The following is a 6000-nucleotide window of genomic DNA, read 5'->3' on the forward strand; positions in this document are numbered from 1 at the left end:
TGAATCATAATGGTGATGAAGATGAAGATGGTGATGTCAATTAACATTTATTGAGGTTGTGTACCAAAAGATGTGCTTTCCAGGCATTTTATTTAATCCTCCCTATAGCCTTGAGAAGACGGAGTAATCTGCAGCAGAAGTAGAGAATTGTAGATTTCATTGTTATTTATTTTACTCTAAAATTTAAATGTTACTGAATTGTGGAATCCTGAAAATGAAACTAGATCAAAGCTGAAGAAAATATACAATGAATGATCACCCATAGAACCACTTTTCCAGTTTGTTCTATGATTTGCTGCACAGATATTGTTGAGTGTCCAGGGTTCTTTGGCAAATTTGAACTTGTGCCAAATACCCAGGAAATGTGAGCAAGCAAGTTCTAAGCTAATTTTTATAAATAAGGACACATTTTAGAAATGAATAATTACTACATTAAACTAATTTTAATTTATATCCTTTCCCCTTGTTCCACTCTTCTCCACTGACTAATGTATTGTTTGCTTTTTTAGATTTGGATAGTAATTTCACTAGTTAGATAGCTTATTTCATTTAATGCTGCCAATGGCATTTTCCCTACTTGACTCAGTATGACGAGTAACGTTAAAAGGAGTTTCAACTAGAGTGACTGCTGCAAAACCATGGGGTGGATGCTACCATTATTGTTGTTTTGTAGATGAGGAGCCAGAGTCTCAAAGAATTAAAGTTAATAGCTCAAGATCACAAAGCCAGTAAAATGTGTAGATCCAGTATTTGAAAACTGTTCTGCTTAACTTCAGAGTCGTAACGTCCTATTCTTTCTTTCATGGAATCCAGATCTTCTCTGATGTCTTTGAGGATATCAGTAATAGTTTCTTCAGAGTTGTCATTTCTTTGTACAGTCTGTTTCTTCCAGTTAGCTCTTTTCTGGTTGTTTTTGTCTCTAGCCTTCATATGACAACAGAGGTTCTCAACTCTGAGTATAATAAAAATCACCTAAATAAAAATTATTGATTCTTAGGAACACCACTGCCCAATCAAATCCAAATCTCTGCTATTGGAACATATTTCTTCAAAGCTTACTAGTTGACTCTAATGTTCAAATCAGGGGCAATCCTTGGATGTCTGTGTGTCTGTGTTTAAGAGGGGAAGACTAAAAGGCTGATAGGAAAACTCAGACTCAGATGGTTCAATTAGTAAATTCTATTGAACACTTGAAGAAATAATATAAATATTACACAAAATATTTCAGAAAATAGAGGACAACAGCCCTATTCAACTCATTTCATGCAATCAATATCACCCTAACACCAAAGCCAGACAAAAGCATTAGAAATACATACATACATACAGAAAGAAGATATACATACACTCTTATAGACCAGTATGCCTCATGAATGTAGACACAAAGATTCTTAACAAAATGTTAACAAATAAGTCCAGGAATGCAAAGGTGATTTAACAGTTAAAGATCAATCAATATAATTCATTTAATAAAGGAAAAAATATTATTATTTAATGATGTAGAAAAATGTTTGAAAAAAATCAATATCCATTCATGATAAAACATTTAATCAAATTAGAAACAAAGGGAACTTCTTCAATCTGATAAAGGGCATATATGAAAAACCTACTGCTAACATCATATTTAATGTTGAAAGATTTAATATTTGCTCCCTAAGATCAGGAACAAGGCAAGGATGCTGACTCTCACCACTTATATTCAACATTGTTCTGGAGAGACTAGCCTTCAGAATTAGGCAAGAAAGGAAATGAAAGGCAAAATATTTGAAAAGATGTTAAACTATCTCTATTTACAAATGGCATGACTGATAAAACAGTCTAAGGAATCAACAAACTGCTATCTATAACTGTTTAACTAATTTAGGGAGGTTATAGGATAAATGGTCAATACACAAAAATCAATTGCATTTTCTATAAAAGCTCACTGTAAGCTCTTAGCATGAGAGTGGGGCTAGTTGACATTTAGTTTCAGCATAGGGTGGCCTGCTTGGTTGTTTGTTGGGACACCCCAGTGCAAATATTTTATATCTTTACTCTTGGGCTGGTTGGATTCCCCAGAGAAGAGTTTCCCAATCTTCCACCTGGAGGATAACGGCCTGGCTGCCAGTGTTACGAAGGTTGGAAATTTTGGCATTCAGTAGGCATGTTTTCACTTAATCCCCATTTTTGGTTCAAAGATTATACTTTCAACAATGCCTGGCATCTCTGGTACAAAGGCCTTCCATTTCCCTCTCTGGAGAATAAACTGATAGTCTTCTGCTGGGGCAGGGGAAGAGCTTTCTCCCAGTGGCTGGAGTGGTGGAGTCTTCGAGAGTAACTGCTTCATTTTTTTTTTTTTGTGAGGATATCAGCCCTGTGCTAACATCTGCCAACCCTCTTCTTTTTTTGCTGAGGAAGACTGGCCCTGGGCTAACATACGTGCCCACCTTCCTCCACATTTTATATGGGACGCTGCCACTGCATGGCTTGCTAAGCAGTGCGATGGCACGCCTGGGATCCGAATTGGCGAACCTCGGGCCACTGCAGCGGAGCATGCCCACTTAGCCGCTTGCGCCACCGGCCAGCCCCGTAACTGCTTGTTACAATGCTCTTACCCAATCGTTTTTATTTTAAGCCTCTCTGTCTTTCACCCTATTCCACAAGTGCCTGTTGCTGCCAGATTCTGAGCCCTTTGAGAATTCTGTGGTGTAGATTAGGTTGGTTCTCAGTGTTCCTGGCCGCAAGCTGAGGACTCAGTCCTGTTAAATCAATTACTGCTCATCCATCTGCTTTCCTGTTTACGATATTTTTATGGCTGTTCTCTCTTCTCCCCATCCTGGTATGTCTTTTTAAGAAGTCCCTTTATCATCTTTTTCATAAAGTGCCACGTGGATACTTCATGTGAAATTGAAATACCAAGATCACTGCTGGATTTAAGGGAATGACTTTTATAAAAAATGAAGTTGTGTATTACTTTATAGTAATACACTTTACTTATATAAGGGAAGAATAAGCAAGCATCTTATTTGTAGAATTTAGAGTAACAAGTGTTTACGTGGAAAATTCCATATTGAACCAGACAGTTTTATTATCTCCAATAAAAAAAAAACTCCATTAAAAAAAAGTAGAATTGGGGCTGGCCCCCTGGCGTAGCGGTTAAGCGGAAGCGCTCCGCTGTTGGCAGCCGGGTTGGGTTCCTGGGCGCGCACTGACGCAGGGCTTCTCAGGCCATGCTGTGGCGGAGTCCCACATAAAGTGGAGGAAGATTGGCATGGATGTTAGCTCAAGGCCAGTCTTCCTCAGCAAAAAGAGGAGGATTGGCATGGATTTTAGCTCAGGGCTGGTCTTCCTCACAAAAAAAAAAAAGTAGAAGAATATCTGGTTCACCCAACATCAGTGAGGTACTTTTCACTTCATTCTGCCTCTCACATAAACCATGCATGTATACCTTACATTTTCATGGTAGTTTGGAAGAAATTTGGTGTAATTGTAGCCAAGGCACTGAGGAAGTGAAAAACTACATTTTAGAGGCAGTAATAATTAATTCAACAAACCTTAATCGAGTCCTCACCATGAGGCAGGCACTGTTCCTGCTGCTGGAGTTAAAGAAGTAAACAAAATGGACCCAAATCTCTGGTCCTCTGAGGATTCCACTCCCGTTAGTAGACTTCTGGTATTAAAATGAGCATAAAGGAAACCAAAAAAGCTCCTTTAGCAAATTCTGTGAAATAGGGTACCTGTGTTTATACCTATGGGTATTTCTTGCTGTACTGCTATCTATGTTTTTGACTTCTGTAGTAGAGATGATTAACAAATTGGATTCTGATTCAAGTAAGTTGTTTTGTCGCTGCTGTTTGTTCATGATAACGTTTTTTCTAAAGATGACTTGAAACAGAATTCCAAGATATATACAATGTGATAAAAACAAGTTAAAGTCAGTCAGAGAACTGAAGAAGAGGGAGAATACAAGTAGGAAAACAAAATAAAGCTAAGGTGACAAGAAGGTACAAAATACATGTAGTAAAGTCCTCTTCCTTGCTAGGCACAGGCCACACACTTTCCTCTATGTTTTCTGGCACGTATCTTAAAAGTAAAAACATCATCATTTTCCATAAATCAAAGAAGAAATCAGTGATCAGGTGATATAAAAATATAGATATTTCTCCCATGGATCTTCATGAAGGGCTCTTCATTGGAAAATAGAGTGAAACACATCCCTACAAAAAAATAAAAAAATGAGTTCCACCGGACTATTTCTTTTACATTTTACTATAGTTCAACCATATTAGCACAAAACATAATTTAGTAAGTGTTATTAAACTAGAAGTCTAAATTAAGAAAATTCTGGAAAATCTCTATACATGTTTATTTGAAAATACATATGTGATTTTTACATTCTCCATGAAGTTATAATAAATCTACTAACATTTGCAGTTAACAAAATACTTTAATATGCATTCTCTGCCAAGACAACTTTCAGGCAGATACTATCATCATCTTCATTTTAACACTGAGAGAATCATACATATTAAATAACTTACATAAGATCTAGCCAAGGAATGGGGAACCAATATTGGAATAAAAGATTTTCAACTCTTAATTTTGTCTTCTTAACAACATACCAATCTACAGTTTTGCGATATCTAATTGACCAAGAAAGTGCTATCATACACAGCTATTTTTTGAAATTTCTTTCAACTTTTTAATTGAGGTCCTATATACCAACTGTAGAGAGTGTAAAGTGCACTAATATTAGGTGTAGAAAATGATGAAATATTCATATCTTTATGCCTATGTAACAATCATCCAAATCAAGATATAGAACATGTCCAGCAGCCTAGAAGTTTCCCTTGTGCCCTTTCTTGGTCAACACTTATTCTCCCAGAGGTAATCAATATTCTGGCTTATATTATTATTGATTAGTTTTATCAGTTCTTGAACTTCATGTAAATGGATTCATATTATATATACTTTTTTGTGTCTGGTTTCTTTTGCTCACCATAGTATCTGTGAGATTCATTTATGAAGTCGTGTGTATCATAGTTGGGTCTTGTTCTTTTTTTAAAAACAGTGTTATTGACATCTGTCCTATAGCAGGAACATTTTTTTTTTATAATTTTATTTATTTATTTATTTTTCCCCCAAAGCCCCAGTAGATAGTTGTATGTCATAGCTGAACATCCTTCTAGTTGCTGTATGTGGGACGCGGCCTCACCATGGCCGGAGAAGCAGTGCGTAGGTTCGCGCCGGGGATCAAACCCAGCTGCCAGCAGCAGAGCGCGCACACTTAACCGCTAAGCCACGGGGCCAGCCCGACATCTGTTCTATATAAGATAAAATTCACCAATTTAAACTACACAGTTCAGTGGTTTCCAGTATATTCAAAGAGTTATGAACTATCACCAAAATCTAATTTAAAACATTTTTAACATCCCCCAAAGTATGGAAATTTTGAACATTTCTTTCAACAAAGAGCATCCCATTCCATATTTTGGAAACAAAAAAAAAGAAATCCCATACATATTAGCAGTCATTCCCCATTCTTGCCTACTGCCTTTCCCCTCCCAAACCTGCCCAGCCCCAAGCAAGCACTAGTCTACTTTCCATCTCTACAGATTTGCCTATTCTGGACTTTTTATATAAGTGGGTCCATATAGATATGTGGTCCTTTGTGACTGGCCTTTTTCACTTAGCATAATGCTTTCAAGGTTCATCTCTGCTGTAGCATATATCAGCATTTCTTTTTTATTGCTGAATAATATTTCATTTTAAGAATATACCAATTTTGTTCATCCATTTATCAGGTGGTGGACATTGGGCTGCTTCCACTTTTTGACTATTATGAATAATGCTGCTTTGAACATTCTTATCCAAGTTTTTGTGTGGACCTATGCTCTCTTTTCTTAGGGTCTATACCTAGGAGTGCAATTGCTGCGTCATTATCTATGTTTAGCATTTTGAGGAACTGCCAAACTGTTTTCAACAGTGGCTGCACCATTGTACATTCCCACCAGCAGTGTA

The sequence above is a fragment of the Ceratotherium simum genome, chromosome 5 (assembly GCF_057802395.1).
Source record: "Ceratotherium simum simum isolate JZ-2026a chromosome 5, ASM5780239v1, whole genome shotgun sequence".
NCBI lineage: Eukaryota > Metazoa > Chordata > Mammalia > Perissodactyla > Rhinocerotidae > Ceratotherium > Ceratotherium simum.